The sequence below is a fragment of the Rissa tridactyla genome, chromosome 4 (genome assembly GCF_028500815.1).
Source record: "Rissa tridactyla isolate bRisTri1 chromosome 4, bRisTri1.patW.cur.20221130, whole genome shotgun sequence".
NCBI classification, from domain to species: Eukaryota; Metazoa; Chordata; class Aves; order Charadriiformes; family Laridae; genus Rissa; species Rissa tridactyla.
The window spans coordinates 4,464,888-4,484,084 of record NC_071469.1 but is presented as its reverse complement, the minus strand read 5'-3'; the positions used below and the strand labels follow the sequence as shown (position 1 = coordinate 4,484,084).

General features: G+C 40.2%; 1 long non-coding RNA gene across 2 annotated transcripts in view; it reads left to right on the top strand.

The window, feature by feature from the left end:
- Positions 1-19,079, top strand: part of LOC128908426 (uncharacterized) — a 57,367-nt gene extending 38,288 nt beyond the window's left edge. The window contains exons 7-9 of one of the 2 annotated variants that reach the window (XR_008465946.1): positions 4,463-4,536; positions 6,389-8,692; positions 8,826-19,079. This is a non-coding gene — a long non-coding RNA (uncharacterized LOC128908426). The remainder of the gene's footprint in view (positions 1-4,462; positions 4,537-6,388; positions 8,693-8,825) is intronic. The other variant, XR_008465947.1, reaches the window with a different exon arrangement.
- The last annotated feature ends 118 nt before the right edge of the window (positions 19,080-19,197 follow it).

Here is a 19,197-nt window from a genome sequence, read left to right as displayed (position 1 = left end):
CTTATTTAATCCCATTGAATGGAGGCTAGATTTACTAGCTGGGCTAGACATGATTTTTGTTCAGGAGTCATCTCGGAGTACATCGAAGTTTAAAGATCTTTGCAGAAAACCCAAGGAGAAACAAAAGGAGTAAATTTTAAAAGGAACTTTGTCAAGGAGTTTTAGATGTTAAACAGATAGAAAAACCATGGTGGCTTGACTGAAACGAGTGTTGGGTTAGCAGAATCGTTACTGATCCGGTGAGACATGCTAATGAGGCACTTTAAATGCAAGTTTGATGGAAAAAGGGACAATTTCATACCAAAGTGCAGCAAGGTTACTGAATCAAAGAAGGTACACTTCAGTTCTGCAAAAGGGGACAATACTCCATTGTCAGACCCTTTTTCTTTTGACTTTAAACATGTTTTAACTACACTATTTACTAAATTGTACAATGTGGCTTGCCCACTGATTGAGAATTTATGACCAGAAACAAACCTGTTAGGGGAAAAAGAAAAACTGAGCGTGATCCATACTGTAGCTGCATAAAATAGTCTGAATGAACTTAACCTGAGCACGGTGGGGGGTGCACAATATGGTTTTGAAGCCCAGGGGCCTCGGATTCGAGTTCAAATAGAATTTTGTCTTTCAATAACAATTTAAAAAAAAAAAGGGAGAGTGTTTGGAGACATCTGTGGCCTCTCAACGTGCGTTAATATAGATGTCTCAGTTTTGTCTTAAAAAGCCAACTTCAGAATTGTGCCTTGTCAACCCATCCAGCATGTGAAATTCCTCAGATTGCATCGTGCCTGAGATTCACAAACATCTTGTTTTACTTTCAGTCATTACAGCTCTTTTGGTGAAAATAAAGACTAACACCATCAGTGCTTGCACAAATCTTTCACTTCCATGAAGGAGAATTCAGGCTCCTTGATGAGATTTATTGAGCAGCTTTGGGGCTTGATTACTACACAAGACCACAATGAAACAGCCTAATTTTTGCCCTGCTATTTGTTAAAAGAATGGACAAAATTCAGTTGCAGTGAAGAACAGGATTTTTCCTCGTCTCGTTTAGTTTTTGCACTGGATAAATTACAAAACATGTTACTCTGTCTTGGCATGACAGAGCCCCAGCTCTAACAGTTATAAGAAATCTCCGTTATGGATATTTTTAAAAAAAAAAAAATTTCAAAACTGCAACTTGCCTGGGCAATATACTTATCGTTTCACATCTTGTGAAAGGTTGCTCAGCTGGGTTCTCAATTTAACCTCAGGTGCTCCTGGACAGTCAGAAACCCCAGAACCAGCATAAAAGCACAAAGGTCACCAGAATGGAGAATCTTAACTGTTCCTTCCGCTGACCTCAAAATGGAATTTATATGAGGTTTTGAAAATTTCTTTAATTGTTCTCCACATTTCTCTGATTTATTGATAAGCTTTTAGTTCATATCTTGGTCTAAAAGAAGACTATCCCAATATAAGAGTTATCTTCGCACATCTCGAAATGAAAAGTGCATGGTGTCTCACTGAGGAGTCATATACTGCAAGGTCTTTCTGCAAGATTTTGGCACAGCAGCTGTATTACGTGGGGAAGTTTTATTTGTCAATTGCAATGAAAAAGGTCCATAACAAAAGTTATTAGATTCATTGTCGACTGGCAAAGATCAGCTGTAGATCTACAAACTTCTATGATGCGGCAAACTTGGCTCCTGTTTCGACAGTGCGTAGCAACGTGGAGTTGGATTTTCAGTGAGTTTATATTTGGGATTAATAATTATGTATCCTTAATGTGTATTTCAAGACTGAATCTAGATGCACGTGGATTTGTTCAGTAAGAGTTTATCATTGCATATTTTTGCACTGTTTAAATACATCACAGGATGTGTATCATATAGGACTAGAATGGAAATTTTCAGGTTTTAGGTATATACTTTTTTACCTGGGAGAACGCAAAAGTCTAGGTAATCATAATAAGAATTGAAAACTAGGTGGCAGTCATAGCCAGCCGTACAGCCCTCCTATGAGCGACGGTGGGATGACTCAGTGTTCTTAGGAATTCTGAGGGTGCTGCAGTCTCATACTGAATGGCTCAGCTATTAACAAACACAAAAAGTACAGGACCAAGTGTTCATATGGGTTCGTTCGCATAAAAACAGTTAGCTACAACCAATCCTCTTCTAAAAAGGAATAACAAGAAGAACAAAAGTGAATATCACAGGAGAACTAATTAATGCAACCAAGCTTTTTAAACATATATGTTAAAAGCAATGTCCTTCCTGCTTGCACTGAGTGACAGAAGAGGAGGAGCTGTGATTACTTCTGAAACTCTTGTTTTTTCTGGTTGTGGCCTGGGGCCAGCAAGTATTCTAAAGTCCATAAGCAGATTGCTATTCCCGTCGGTGGTTATATATAGTCTATGGGATGGGTATTCCACTCATGCCAGAGTAAGCTAAAAGTAAATGACTAAAATCAGTGGAATCACTCTGTGGAAGGACTATTATTGGCTCTGATCTCAGGAGTTCATGATGAACATCCTCATTTATTTAGAGGCACGGGCTGAGGCTACAGTCCTAGAAGAATTAGACAACTGTAAGATTTATTGGCTGACTTCATTGTTTAAATGCAACATGCTCTCCTTAGATTCAGACAATTTAATTGCACGTGCAAAGAAGAATGCGATGTCCTTTTCTGGTGAGCTGAACTGCTTGTGTGGCAGGGCTGTGCAGAAAGGTTTGGGGAATCCTGCCTCTTGGATGTGGTTCTCTGTCTGACAGCACTGGAAATATGTAGTATTTGCTTTATTCCCATAAATTGTCTTGTTTGAAACTGGGTTACCTAAATCTTCTCAGAACTGTCTGAGCTGCCACAAGCGCATCTTAACTTCAGCAGATTCTGCAGAGATTTGTTCTGTATTTGATTTGAATTTATGTAGCTCTGTCTATGACAAAGATCTTTTGATATCTGCTGCTTTTCCAACAAATAGTTCTGTACTTTGCACAATCTTCCTGTGCAGTCTTAAACTCACAAGAAGTCAGTGGCATTCCTGCCAGTAATATAGTTAAAGTTGATATGCTTCCTCTTGTTCTTCAACGAGAAATATTAAATATATTATAAACCTTCTTCTGTGCCATTTTTGGGGTCTAAGTAGGATATAACAATGGGTTCAATGTCAACACTTGCTTTTTCGGGGGGAGGGGGGAGCGGGTATTTCACAAGCCCACTTCTATTATTACCCTGCCCTTCTGAAACATGTGCAAGTCGGATACGATGAGGTCACAACTAGCAATTCTTGAAAAAAGAATCTCTTTTCACAAGGTATCCAGAGCATTCACGAAATACCTGTGCCCAAACCTAGCGATAATAGAAAAGCAATTAATCTTAGCTGTAGGATTATGTGATCGGTGGTGGGTACCAGTCACTGGTTGACTTGCTAACTAATAGATAACAATTAATAGTGACCTTTTTCCTTAAAACTAATAACTCATTTTACTTTCTAAACAACTCTTGTTTTCCAAAGCCTCCCTTTTCATTCTTCCTGATCTATTCTTTATTTGCGTAATAGTGAAGCCGATCAACCCAGTTCTAGTGCTTTATGAAAAGTGTGATAAGATTATTTTATTTGTATATTTTTTTGCATATGCTTAGGTGTTCGTTATATTAGGAAACAAACTTCAAGTGTTTTGTATCTGAGCCAAATCCAGTCTAACCGCTCCCAAACTACATCTCTTGCAGGGTTGGGAGGAGCTTTGTCCTACTCCTAAAGACATGGAGAAAAGGATAAGATTTGGGGTAACTTACTAATTCTGGGGCGTCACGTAAATAAGCACAGCTGGGGCCCAGCATAAATATCTGCCTGTCTGGAATATAGGCTTTCTTAAGTGATTATCCCAACTTTTATAGGTCTGTAGACAGCTCATGTGCCTCGCCTCTGCAGCTGGGAGCTTGCCCATAAGCACCAAAACCATACCTGTGAATTTTTCTCTGTATTTTATAGGCTTGTTCTCGCTCTCCTGCAGGCTTAGAGGAGAAATTTTTCCGTGATGCTGGTAGCACAGGGTCAAACCTAATGCATCCATGTGTGGACTTTTGCCCCAGCAAGACTCTGTTGTTTTTTGAGGAACAGGGCTGAGGGCCCGTTGGATATCTTCCAAAGTTTTAAACTTTAAAAAAAATAATATTTCTATAGAATCATATAGAGTCGAGAGTTCCTGTTGCTTATAAGAATGCAATTTAAAACAAACCAACCAAGCTGAGATAGATAGAGTTATCAGCAATACAGAAAAGATCCTAGCAATTACTTTTATAACATCGGAGATATGCTAAGGGTAATTGCCGTGTATTGCCTTGAGATTGTAGCACGCTTTACAATCACATCATAAATAGTAGGATAACTGCGATCTCTTTCATGTCTGTGACGCTGCTTTTGCTTTTACTTAAGAGTGCCAACCAGGTGACACTTCTGTCCCTTAATTTATTCTTACAGACTCTTGAATTCCAAAGCTTCTGTTGGTGGAAAACTTGTCTAAGGAAGGAAAAAACAAGCAATATAATCTCTGAGTGAGTTTACTGGGTTGTGTTCTCTTTCATGCTCCATGCAATTATACCTTGCAGAAGTTGGTGTTAGATTTTCCTGCAGAGGGGGATTGTAGAATATTGCATAACAAAAGGCAACCGAAGAGAATTCTTTACCCTTTCTGGGAAAGGCAGCAGTATCTCTTGTATTTACAGGAAACCAAAAGTAAACCATTAACTTCCAAAACTTGGAAGTGAAAATACTGTTTGGATGTTTATATGCTGAGGATCAAGAATCAATATAAGTATGTAGGAAGGAAGATATTTTTCTGTGCGCTATTTTCCCAGTTACCCTGCATAAATTAGTAAAGAAAAGTGCCTCTGTTTCAGGTGGTTGCAGAAGACTGAAGAAAATGAATATACTTGCCTTAAAATGCAACATATATCTTCACTTTTTGATTTTTTCGTTGGGTTCAGAAAAATAACTTACATGCCTGGAAGTCAAAGAGTGTTTTGCCTTTTATCTCGGTAGGATCAGGTTTGAACCCCGGCATTCCATTTCCATAGCAGTCACTTGTGCATTACATTAAAAAGAGAAATGGAAATTTTCCAGCAAAAGAAATATTTGTTTCGAAACTAGTCTTTTTTCGGGCTTGGTTCTGTGAACACGTACAGCCATTTTCATGTACGCACAAATCCTTAGGGTCCAGGACAACAGCCCTTAAAGTCTTTTTTTCGTATGGTGTAATACAAAGGTAATAAACCGGTCAATATTGTGAACACTATGCACCAACAGCGATGAATGCCTTAAATATTCCAAGCAGGAAGGTGGCAATTCCTATTTCTACTTACAGAAACATTAATCGGAAAACTTTTAAACCCTTCTGCGCACGTAGAAAAATAAGCACCTATTTACGGTAAGCCTACCTGCAGGCTTAGTTTTAGGAGAGTAGCATTCACAGGATTGAAAGCCTTACTCTGACTGTATATTAATTGTCTTTATGGGAGTTTTTGTCTACAGAACTTTTCTCTGAGCTGTTCTTCTCAAGCAGTGTAATATTGACAAGGATGCACATATATGCTTTTATGCAATTGACAAACTGCTCTCATCAACCTTTTAGTTACACGGATCCAAAGAAGACTCGTGTAATTTATTTTCCCTTTTGATTAGATTTATCTATACACACCTACAGTATCTGTATAGAGGTATAACTGTGGTATAAATATGCTGTACTGAGATGCAGTGTATTATGCCTATCTCTTTAACTTTACTAGCATTCTTTTGTATATAAACACTACAATCTGATCCTGAAAACCTCTCTCAGTCCCTCTGGAATCTGGATTTTCAGGCTAGAGGATTGCCTTTGGAAAAAAAAAAAAAAAAAGCTACAGATAATACCAAGGAAATCTTCCTTAGGCAATCCATGTAGGATTTCCTCTTTTTTTTTTTAACATTCAGAACATTTAAAGTTTTTTTTTTTCTTTTATACTTAGATAGCAGAATTAACAGTCTCATTTAGCTTGTAATTTTCGCTGGCAAACCCAGCTAAAAGGCTGACTCTGGCAAGAGGTTTAATGGATTCAAAAGGCTCTAAAGCCTCTCTCATTAGGATATTTCCATTAGTATATCATATGTTTAAAGAGGTTTTCCAACAGAAACGTTATGTGGAAACTATATGAGATCTTTACTGGTTTCTTGAACGGTGTGGACAATAAAGTGTATTACAGCTTTACTCTGTATTTCCCAGTGATCTTGGTAACATTTGGAACCTCTTAGTTTTATCTATAGAACAATATCCAGGGATGTGCCTTTCATTGATTTAGTGTTAAGCTACTGTAGTTACACCAATATCGGTTGAGTTCACTCATGTCAAATTTGTAATCTTCTACCTCTTAGGCTGATCCTCTTCTTATGGCACCTGAATACTCTTTGGGGCCTGAGGAGTGAATCGCGGGACCGTCTCCTGTACAGGGCAGGAACAACGTGGAGAACGGCAGCATAAACTTCATTATGCAGCCTCACCAAAGGGCTTCAGTTCCGGTCTTGATTAATCAACCTTTAAAGAGAAGAGGGCATAATGTAACCTAGTTATTTGCAGCTGACCCATGTAGGTCCCTGCCCAACAACCTCCCACCTAATCCAGCAAGGGGACAGTTCGCAGCCTCTCTCAGGACTGCGTCTGATGTGACAAGAACAAAACGAAAATGACAATAGTTCACAATGGAAAAAGCAGTAGAAGAGTAAGGGGGAAACCGTGAGTAGTAAGAAAGAAGCTGGTTTTGCATATGTTTGCTTGCTTGTTTTTATGCTGTGTCCAAACCAAACTTAATTTAACGTTTTCAAATGTTTCTGTAGAGATGTTTTTCTTCTCTGAACTGATCAGAGACGGCAAGTAACAACAACCTCATCTGAAAACATAGTGGCCTGGGATTGCCATTTTGGTCTTTTTTTTTTGATGTTAGACAGTTTGAGTGCTGATGCAAACTGGTGAAGCGTCTGCCCACAGTCTGCTTTGCTGTTGTGCTGCACTTTATGTCAGGCTTTCAAGGAAAATACAAGCTCTCATTCTTCACTGATAGTGCTCTACGCCCACTTAACCGCTCGCTTTGCATTTCCTGATATACAACATATGCAAATATATGAACGACTGTGCCTTATTTCTAACGCCATCCAAAAACTTTACAGATTATCATAAAGTATACCCCTGAGTGCCACTATAGTATGTGGGAGGCATTGGTCTAAATTTGCAGATGATGATCTCCTGGAGAAAATTGTGATAGAATTTGATCAGATTAGTAACGTTTTATCGGGTTTCTATAGAGAAAAAGAAAAAAAAAAAAAAGAATATTTCTAGTAAGATGTTCCAACGTTGGTTAAGACCCTCAACATAATAAAATGGAAAACTTTCTTTTTTAGACTACAGATTGGCTTAATCCTTACTACAAGCTAATACACTTTTGCTGAAAGGAAACAGGCGCAGACCGAAAGTCTTTCTAATACACAGAGTTGTTAGGAGTTTTTTTAGAAACTGGTAAGGACAGAATCAAAATCTCCTTTCTCTTCTCGTTTCTTGCATTGGGAAGAAATTCCTCTCTCCCCCGTAATCCAAACACCGGTCCCATGCACTCCTAGCATTTTGCTGCAGTGTTTTTATGTAGCATGATGTAGCTCATTGGGACCGATTCTGTGAGTGTCACTTAATGTGTCGAACTGATCCACCTCCGTCAATAACTTTTTAGAGGTGGATAACTTTGGTAAAGGACTCAGTATTTAGAATGTGATACCCAGCGTATGTGAGTGCGTGTGTCGGCAGTGCCTCTTCCATGCAGCCCTGGCCCACCATGGAAGGAGAGTTCAGCCTCCACAACAAAACAAACTGCCACTAACTTTTATTCCTGGCACCCTGGCTGTTCCTACAGGTGGAAAGGCAGCTGGTACGGATTTATCCACACCTCATTGCCTTGGAGTGTGGGATGGGTGGGGGCAGAAGTAGCCACTGAGCGAAGTTATTACAGTGGCTTTTTCCTGCAGCGTGTTTCCCTTTCGGTGTCAATTTTCAAATGGAAAATATTTCATGAGCCACCACAAAACAGAGATACTGCAGAGTTACAGAACATTGCTCTTGAAAGCTGCCGTGAAATAAATATATATATGAGGTTATAAAAATGGGTTTTGTATAAACTGCCTTCTTTCAGCAAACATTTCACTTCCTATAATTGTGTGCGCTTTTGTTTGAACTTATCAAATATGTGATTGTTCTCCTTCTCCTTCAGGGAGATAAGAAATCCACCCTCCGGATATGCAGAATGATGTTGTTGTAATCACTCTTCAAAGGGAGATCCACGGTAAACAAATGTTGTTAGCCTGTCGCCTCTGCAGCTTCTTTGGGTGAGCTGCAGAACTTCCAGAAGGCTGGGACTAAGAGGAGGGGAGAAATTTACCTGAAGAACAAGTAGATAATTTTTCCTTTCTTCAGTCCCAGGAAAGATCAAAATGTATAGGTCTGTGTAACACCACCTTAAAAATATTTTTGTATAATTTTTTTTTAAAGCAGAAAGTGTTTTGTCTCAGAATAGGATGACCCTTTGAAGTTTGCCAGAGTTGCTATAAACCAGCAAGACTGGGAAACGAAAGAAGAAAAAAGAAAAGCGCTTGGACCAGATAACACTTTATAACAGCAACAGGGTTTCAGTGCATGAGGTACATAAGAATTTTATTGTTGCAGTTACACCTGCCAAAATCACATCCCCTCACTGAAGCTGCAACGCTGGCCAAACTTTTAAATGCAGACTACAACTTACGGCTGTATGTTTTATTCACTTTTTTTCTGCAGAGATAAAATTCCTAAAAGGGATCAGCCTTATGGAACCAACCTCTCCAGCCTGGTTCGGCAGCACTGCCCTGCGGGGTTTCCCAGCCTGCCCAGTGTTTCCCCTCTGTCACAAGGACACCGTCTCCGAATGACACAGCTGACTCTCCACTCTTCCACTCCAGGACTTCTGGGTTGAAAGTCCTAAGGAAGCCACGCAGCGTTAACGTAGGTGTAGTCCCTTCTTGGACACACAGGTGGGGCAGGGCAGGGCTAGGGCTGCTGCCTCGCTCTGCTCAGGGTTTGAGTCCTTGGGAGGGCAGATGCGGAGTGTTTGTAAGCGTAAGGTCGAACATGATGAACAGGCTCACAATGCACCCATATTCTCTCACGTGAGCAGATGGGAACTTCCACCGAGCGTGGAGGTGCCTGGCTCATTTCTGTGTGCTGCCTACAGCTGGATTTGTGTTAGTGGGCGACGCGTTTCTGCTCACAGCTGCTTATTACTCAAGAAATTGAAAGCCATGTATGGTGCAAACCCTTGTTCGTTAACAATACACCCTCCCACTAGAACAGATGGAAATCTGCTCTTTGATTCTGTAGCTGCCGCCACAGATTCATAGGAGCTGGAGAGATACTTCTTCAGGTCTTGTGAATTGCTAACAGAGTGAAATTCCAGGTTTATAAATTAGAGGCTTGACATGATTCATTGTCACATAGTTTGAATTCCTACCCAAATCTGATCTAATCTGAATTCTGAAGCTTCTGGGATTTGCTGATCCCTAACATAAGCCTTAATCCATAAGACAGATCTTTAAGGTCACACTGAAGTCAGTGAAGTTACGTGTTGCTTAGGCCATGGACAGTTAAAACCAGAAGGTGATTCAGATGTCACAGGACTTTCTGCATAGCTACTGTGGGAAGAATCATCTCTTATTTTCTTTTCTTTCCTTTTTTTTTCCCGATTTTTTGAGCTCTTTCTGGCAACAGTAGCTGAAAAAGGGTTGTATAGCAAATCAGCGAGAGGTAAATATTCAGTGTTATTGTCAGCACTTAATAGATTTCTGCCTCAGTTAGAAAAGTGCTTGTTTTATTGTACTGCTGTTCATGAAAGCACTTCTCAATGTGCTTAATCTTAGTATGCTTAAAGCCACCATCAGTTGAAATGTGTTCCTGAATTTGGGCCTCAGATTTTGCACTGTTTTATTGCCTCCAGTTCTGCTGTGTACATTTTGGACTCTTCCAGGTTTCCAGAATTGAAACAAGCAACCACTTCTTACAGTGTTTGTGCTCTATTTGAAGCAAAGAAGTGGGATTGATGCTTAAGGATTCACCTTTGCAAAATGTAAGGAATGTATGGAAGTGCAGGCATAAAACTTCGACTAGCCAGGGTAGAACACATAGCAGAACCCTGGAACCACAGCACTAGAGTAAGAGCTTTCTGTACTGTCGGGAAGGCTTTACCGAGAAGATGAATTATGAAATACTGTCTTTCAGAAAGACTTTGCATCTTCCCTGTTTTCTAGTCTTCCTCCTGAGAAGTGTTAGTAACATTCAACTTATTTACATTCAGAATAAGATCTAACCTGGCAAAGTGTTTAAGCAAAGCTACGCATATCCTTCGAGTTAAGCCATATACATATGTATTTTACAGATTAATTATTTTGTGCTTTAATTTTATTATTTATGCTGTACTCTTCATTCAAATCTTTCCTATGACTAAAACCTGTCTAATATTAAAAGCCTTGTATTCTGAGTGACTGTCATTGCCCCTGCACTCAGATCAAACCAACCCATTCAAAAATGTAAATCCAAGTTGATTTTTCTTGCTTTGAAGACAAAGGCTCAATTGTTAGAATTGTCTATTATCTAAGCATTTTTTTCAGAATGTACATGGATTCATGTCCCTCAGCATAGTGCATCCTTTGTTTGATTTGCTTTCAACATTTTTGATGGGGGTGATTTTTTTCTTTTCCATGCTAAGAAAGGTAGTTTCATTTTTCATCACTTCTTTTCCAAAGAATAAAATGTTTGTCTTTACAAAGTTTTAACTGAATGACAATCTGTAGTATATTAACTATTAATTCATTGGAAGGATACTTGGTGAATACAATAGTGAAATACAAGCCTCGTCTCCGTGGAATCTGGATTTCCTCTCTTTACTTTGGTTTCATTACCTAAAGATCAACAAGTAGGAATTTTGTAAACACTTTCAAAATTAGATCAACATCTGTGGAGAATCAGCTGTGGAAAGCTTCTACAGGTACGTCAGTGATAAAAGGAAGACTAGGCAAAATGGGGGCCCTCTCCGGAAGGAAACGGGAGACCTGGTTACTTGGGATATGGAGAAAGCTGAGGTACTCAATGACTTTTTTGCCTCAGTTTTCACCGGCAAGTGCTTTAGTCACAGTGACACCACTCAAGCCACAGGAGGCAAAGGCAGGGACTGGGAGAATGAGGTACTACCCACTATAGGAGAAGACCAGGTTGGAGACCATTTGAGGAACCTGAAGGTGCACAAATCCGTGGGATCTCATGAGATGCATCTGTGGATCCTGAGGGAACTGGCAGATGAAGTTGCATTTTCCACTTAAGTCTACTTGCATGAAGGAGCATACAGGTACAAATATCTGTCCTCAAAGAAATTCCATTGCGCATACATAACCTCAGCTATTTCATTTAAAATTTCCCTGAGAATCCTTTTGTTTTCTTGTTCTCACTTTCTTCAAATAGTTCATGTCTATTTTTACAACATTAACTTGCAAAGACATCTTATTCAATATGGTGGTCTTGTCTTCCTTGCATTATAATTCTCACCCAAAGAAAACCGAGAAGACAATTTTCTTCATTATAGTAAGAGGATTTTTTCAAAGCTTGAATTTCACCAGCCCTTTATGATTAGGTTTGCAGTGCCTTGTTTGGCTGACTATTGGCTGATACTGCAAGCAAAAAACAGAAGTACACGTTCGTATTTTTAGCTACCATTTTGAATAAAATCTAAAGCATCTGTGAATATAATTAGCGGGAGTGAAAGTCAAATTGGCTGGTCATTCTTAAGAAGCAATTAGGAAGAAGAACACAAGTGCACAGTGACACAGGTTCAGTTCCAGGAATCCAACATGCAAGTATTTATGATGCTGTTTCACGCTTATGCCCATAATCTTCTGCTGTCTCTGAGTGGGAGATCTCTCAGGAACAATCCATGCTCAAAAGGCTTTCTGGATGCTTCCACCCACGTAAGAGTGGAGAAAGTTACAGGTGTACATACTGTACAAAAGCACAAAATCATTGTGTGTGGCAGCTCGAAATCCACGCTCTAGTCACAGTACCTGGCTAGATCTGCTGTAGCCACATTCCCACACGTATTGGTTACGTGCCAAAATGTTCTCTGAATTCTACCATCTCCACATCCGTTTAGCTAAGTGAAAGCATTTACATATACCTTTGGGAAACAGGGTTTAGTTTCTGTAAGACTTACCCAAGAGCTGCAATAGCGAGGATGGACAGCACATTGTTAAGTGCAGAAACCACATTCATGAGAAAAAATTTCTGGTTTATTTACTGACCCAAACCACGGGAATTCTTTCATTACTTTCCATTCATGCAGGTACCATATCTGGATGGGTGAGCTGCCTCCAGCTAAGCAAATTAACCTGTGGAGAAACAAAACGAAATGCAAGTTAACAGGTTTCTGATTTTTGCCTACGAAAATGAGCTTCAGACCCAAGGTTGTGCTCTATGTAAATTAAATGTAACCCCTCAATATCAGGAGATGACTCCACTTGGGCCACTTAAGGACATAAACAAGGGTAAAAAACATGCTAAGGGTTCAGGCTGCAAGACCAGATGAAGGTACCTGTTGTGTGAGAAATAAGGAAATAATAATAAATTTACAAGCTTCTGTGTCGTCCATCTCTTATTTGAAATTAGGAGAAACAAAGATTCTAGTACAATGATTTCTCTCTTTCCTTTCACAGTCCTAGCTTGGAGCTGCCTTTTGCCACTCAAGTTTATTGCTTTCTTGGACTTTAAATCGGTTTCTTCTGAGTGAACCAAAGATTGCACTGACCTAAATGTCACTTGAATTAATGTATTCTTGTTTCAGTCTTTATTTTTCTCTTGGAGCCACTTCTAGCTTAAATTACCTTGTATTTCAGGGCTTGAAGACAAGGTCACAATCATGCAAAGAATTAGAATTATGGGATGTTTCAAGTTTGCTTTCACTATTTTAAGAGAAACAAGTTTGAACACAGTTATTCCCAAGCTTATGAAATAAAATAACTACATCCGTATGTATAGCCATTATTATTACATAAAACCACTTGCTCAGTGGTGTAATCTGCAGCAAAAGTGAAGGGGAGTGACTAGCCAAGCCATATAAAGAACAGTGTGTAAATCACAGCTGGAGCTGGAGAACTCCTCAGCCACGAGTAATTCTGCTGCCGATTTTCATCTTATTTTTCTGACGAACTTTCCTTTCCCTTTGCAGAGACCACAACCGTCCCGAGTCCAACTGCGTGGCCGCATAGCCTCCACACATAATGCTTGGTCTGTCAGCTGCTCATGAGTGATATATTGCAACAACTCAGTGTGCAGTTTTGCTGGTTAGAATCATGTCTCTCCTGGCACAGTTCTGGACTGTCAGTAGAAAAGCAAAATATTAGTGTCTAGTATCCAGAAATATTCTCCAGGGAGAGTAAGCACCATTATTAAAGATCGCTTTCTATGAGAATAACCAAGCTATTGCATTCAGCTGGTTACAGCTGGTCACGGCAATTTTCCTGGAAAGCAAAGGCTAGGGTCACTGTTCTGGCATAAGCAGAGCTTTTCTAAGAAGTGGACTCTGATATTTTGTAGCCGCCTTTTAATCCTGGTAGTGTTCTGCATGCTCTCTGATTTTTCATAGTATGCTGCTATTTCTTGCCTTATTCTTGTAGCAGAGCGGTGTCAAGATTTACTGACATTACAGGGAAATATTCATCTGAGAAAAGAAGAGTAGAAAGTATGGGCAGACTTTTCAAGAGTGGCTAACTTCATCAGATCACAAAAAAAATTAAGTCTTAGGATTTGGGTAGTAGTGAATAAAGTCCTCTTCCACGATTTTCATCATCAGAAACAGCAAGGTGTGAATTTCAGAAGTATGAAACAAAGAAGGGAAAACAAAAGTCCAAGGGGGTTTCTATATTTCATTTCTGGATACTTTGTATTTCACAGTTGACAGATATAATGTGCAACTGTGAGCCCCGCAACTCATTTTAAATAAGATTACCTTTGTTAAAAATAGCTTGTATTAATATTTGGCATAAATTCATTATATAATGTCATGCTTCCTAATCATTAAACTTCCAACCAGTGGCTGCAGGGATGCACAAATGTGCTACAATACTAAAGCAGGTGCTATTGTTCCACAATTCTCTCATAGCTTTTTCTTCTGTTGTCCTTCCATAAACCAGACAAGTTCACCCATCACACAACCTTTCTGTGAAATAAATAGATAAAATGAAGAAAAACAGCTAAAGAAGAAAGAGAGGTATATAAATCAGATAATAGAAGTTTTTGCTTTTTTACGTTTTATGTTTATATTCAGTTTATATATGTCAACTTACTGTTTAGGCCTCTTTCTTGTCTCTTAAAAGGTAAATCGCTTTTATCTGCCACCTTGGTTTTCTGATGCTTGTTAGGGAGACAGTTCCATGTGCTGGATAATTTTTACATTAACTAAAATGCCTGAATTCACTCTCTGCTCTCAACTTCCACCACTTAAAAATGATAAACTTAGCCGTTTCCTGTGTTTTCCTGAAGTAATAGCTCAGACAAAGATTCCCTAACCTATCTCCAGTTTTATTCATATCCTATTCCTTCTGCGTGTCACTCCCTGTTCTCTCATCTAACAGAGGTGTAGAGTACAGACTCCAATTAATTGCTTAAAATTGTAACTTCTAAGTGGTTTTCCCTCTTAGAATATATCTTCTTTCTGTTAAGAGGCTTTTAACAGCTGCTAATAATTTCTTATGGACACTTTTGAAGTAGAACAGTAAATGGAAAATTTAAAATTAAGATGTGCCCACTTTTATCTTCATTTTTTACTTATAAGGTACTCATAAAAATTAGGAAATTGTTTGAAAAATTATCAAATAGCAAAAAGTGATTCAATCATTTGCATATGGCAATAGAAAATGATTTGCATAAGCTGTTTTGAATAGAAAATGCTGTAATGATGATGATTCTGGATACATTAGGAGAATCGGCTGGATCTGCGCTCCTTTTAAATTTGATATGTGCCTTGGATTAGGGTCAGAAGGAAGCTGGAGGAAATTGCTCCCTTTAAATGTCTTGTTCCTTAAGGAGTTGGGCGGATCCGACATCTAACAGTCAAAGCTATAAAGGAAAACTCTGTTATGTAATTTGCAGCAAATCCTAAGATCCATCTAAAAGCTGTGGCTCATCAAACCCATAAGTGCAGTGTTCAGGGAAATATGATGTCGCAACGCACATTACATCAGTGTGGCAGATACAGAACGCTTGGTACTGCTGTTGCTGGAAATTGCTGACTAGTAATTTTTCTTCTGGATCAACTGAGTCAGCAAGTTCAGTGTATTTGGAGTTGTTTTATTTCCACAGCAATTCTGCTTTCAAGTGGTCGCAATGAAAATACATCACAACATTTCCTGCATTCCTCAGTGAAAGTCATTGTTTTTAATTTTACTTTTTTCTTTATGTACAGCTGTGACCCCTGGAAAAGGAAGAACTCTCTTTATTCATATTTGACAAGTAATCGAGCCTAAATGTTAACAAACACAAGGGCACTAAATATGATAAACAGAAGTAGTTGCAGGGACCTTCCTATCTGTTCTTCTTGGGTGTGGGATTGTGCATGGGATCGACTTCCTGCAATTGAGCAACACCTGGTCTTGCTTCATCTCCTTTCAGACTTGACCTGTGTTATCAAATGTTGTTCGTTAAAGCTGGGGAGCAGGGCCTGCATTTCACCTCAACTCTCTCAGCCTGTCCTCACGGCAGAGGTGCTCTAGCCCTCTGATCATCTTTGTGGCCTCCTCTGGACTCACCCCAATGGGTCCCTGTCCTTCTTATGTTGGGGGCCCCAAAGCTGGACACAATACTCCAGGTGGGGTCTCACTTCAGAGTGGAGTAGACGTGGAGAATCCCCTCCTTGCCTCCTTGCCATGCTTGATGCAGCCCAGGAAGCGGGGGGCTTTCTGGGCTGCAAGTACACATTGCCAGCTCATGTTGAGCGTCCCATCAACGAACATCCCCAAGTCCTTCTCCTCAGGGCTGCTCTCAAACCATTCTCCCCACAGCCGTGTTTGTGCTAGGGATTGCCCCAACCCATGTGCAGGACCTTTTACTTGGCACTTGTTTCTCACTGGCCCAGGATCGGGATGAGGAATAAAGAGGTGAAAGCATGGAAGAAGACCGGAAGGACGTTAGGGTTGCTGTCTTTATTGAGGGACTCACAGATTCAAGCTGGTTGCATGCCCTGGCCGTGTTGTCGGGCTATTGGGACCTAATGCTACCTTTTCCCATGGACAGCAGGAGCTCATGGCAGCATACACTTGCCTTGTGGGCTTGCCATACATAGCCTGGAGCGGCATGGACTGGGCTAGAGTGCGTGAACATTTGCATTTTGGGTATAGAACTGAAACTTGGAGGAATAACCACATCTAGGAAAGTCTGTGTCTGCAGGAGAGCAGTTGCAGAAAAAGAGATGTCTTGCAAGCCCTAGGAAAATGTAAAGGAATGACGTATAACATTAAAAGGGTTACAGCAGAGAGAACAGACCAGGCTTATGGAAGTCCCTGCTGTTGAAGACATGGACAAAATGCGGCAGCTATGTGGGAGGAGAAGGGATCGCACCGGACATGGAGTGGAGGCAGGCGAGAGCAGAGAAACAACTAATTGCAGAGAAATGCAGTAGAGCAGAAGTCTGCCAATCTGCAGAGCTAAAATACCACTGATCACTGAAGTATTTTTAAGCAATTTTGTTGGTCTTTTTGTAAAGCATACGTGCAAAGTAAACGTGCAAATAATATTTGTTTCCTTAGAATAAGAAAGCATTTAAGTTTGGTGTATGTCGCAAAAATATTTGAGAATATTCAAGAGCAAATACAGCCTCAGAAATCATGAAGTTAGTGAGAACAACTGTAGATACCAACGTGAGGGAAAAAGACTGTATATTCCCTTGGCAAAAGATGGGAACATATTTGTAAAGATGGCTTAAAAGCTTCTGGCATGCAGCAGAGCATAGACTCAGAGCAAATATATTCCATACATCACTGGAGCCTAGCTTGCAGGTTGGCAAATGTCCTGCAGGCTTGAGTCGGAGTTTTAAATTTGATCTTTCACTTGCATATTACCTGTGATTATACAGTTGTTGCCTCACTGCTTTCAAGCATTTCCTGGCTTGTGTGATTTCAGCCTGTGTTCTCTCTGCTTCGGGGCTACAAGCAGATCCCCGTGACTTATAATTTTTTAGTGAAAGCCACGGAAGTCTTCCCATTTAGCAAATAGGCTCAAAAGCTGAGAGCCTGGTGAGTGAAGGATATTCAGGCAGAAGAAATAGGCAGTCTTCAGATTTTGTTTCCTTATATGAAATTAGTCTGAATTCTTGTATGTCTGAAATTGCCAATCATTTGTAATATTTTAGATGCAAAATGCTTTGCTTAACCCTGGTACACATCACTAGAAACAAATCAGATTATATATGCTCCATGTGTTATATGTAATTAGTGGAAACCAAAGCTCTGTTGCAATGATTTTTGTCTTTGCTTTCATAGTCTCAGCTTTCTTGCGTGTTCCTCTGAAACAGCTGGTGCCGGCCATTGCCCTTCGCAGAATGGTGGCCCAGGTGGCCCAGAGCTGCCACGCAGGCTGCAGAGACAGAGGGAAGGAAGGGTATTCATGTACCTAAAATGGTTTTCTGCCCACGTTTGGGTCAAGCTGCTTGCCATTCCAGGAGAAAGAAAAGACGACCCACCAAGAGGTACAGGAGGGACTGTGAGATGATTTCCACACTCCAGTTCTCTTGGCCCCTTGGAGACCAAGGAGTTGGAATAATAACATGCATTTTCCCTCGTTGTTATCATCTTCTGTGTTTCTGTGTGAAATATTAGATAAGGTTTGAGTCATAATAATGTGGGAAAAAGCTATTAAAAATATTCCTTTTGTGGGAGCTAGATGGCGCCGTGGATTAATGCTCCAGCCTGTTATCTGGGGATGTCCTGGGGCAAACCCAGTTTGGTCAGGTAACAACTTGGCAATCAGTTTGCCTGTGGGAATTTAATTCTCGATCAATGGAGGCATTGAGATTCTTAAATCCTCCTGGGTGCCCAGCTTCGCCTGGACATCAGCAAGGACTCGTAGCTGGAATTCTCCACCTACAAATGGGGCAACGGTCTTTGGCGGACTCCAGTACCTGCTGCAACAGGAGCCACTGGGTCACCCCGATGGTGGGCTCTAAAAAGAGAGGTGACTCAGATACCAGAAATCCTGCACTTGCATTAATATAACCAGGTGGAGAAAAGTGCAGCTTCTGCTGCTGCGCCTGAGTTTAACCTCTGCTTATCAGCCATAAATCTTCTATTTTTTTTTTTGAGATCACTTACATTAAAAAAAAGGAAAAGAAACCAACAACCCATAATTCCTCTGGCAACCCTGAGATGTATTTCCGGTTTTTCAGGCTATTTCTGTGGTAGTGTTGTTAAAGGATACTTGCCTGGAATCATCCAAACTTTCCACTGAACTATTTAAAAAAAAAATAAAAAGCAAAGCACAATAGAACAAACTGGAAAGCACATCTCTGTGCACAAATGTCAGCACACTGTTGGGCATGGGATTTGTATTCAGACAAAGTCTTGCTCTTTCTTTTTGTGGGAAAAAAAGAGTCTTACTTAAAAACAAATGGCTTATAAAACAATGCGAAGAGACTGGGGAAGACCACTTCATTGTGAAGAACTGAAAATTCAAAGAGCACCATGTGAGAACTTAAACAGCAGTCAGCGATGGGAGCAGCCACAGGACAATTTGGAGGACAATCAGAGGGGACGGGAAACCATTTAATGGAGGTCAAATATCCAGCTCAAGCAGATACACTGAACTGTTTCATGGCTCCTATGAAGCAAATTCAGTGATAATGAGCTTTCAAACTCTCCAAGCCCAGCCCTTCATCACCATCATTAGCTCCAGCTGTTAGCAGAAATAAGTGGCCTAGGAAATGAATTATCCTTTGGCCTCTAGAAAGGTTGAAACACTGTGATGACATCACCAGTCTCAGCTGTGTGGATATGCAAAACGGCTTGATACTGGGAGGTGACTCTGCACATTTATTCCACTCTGGTGAGACCCCATCTTCAGTGCTGCATCCAGCTTTGGGGCTCCC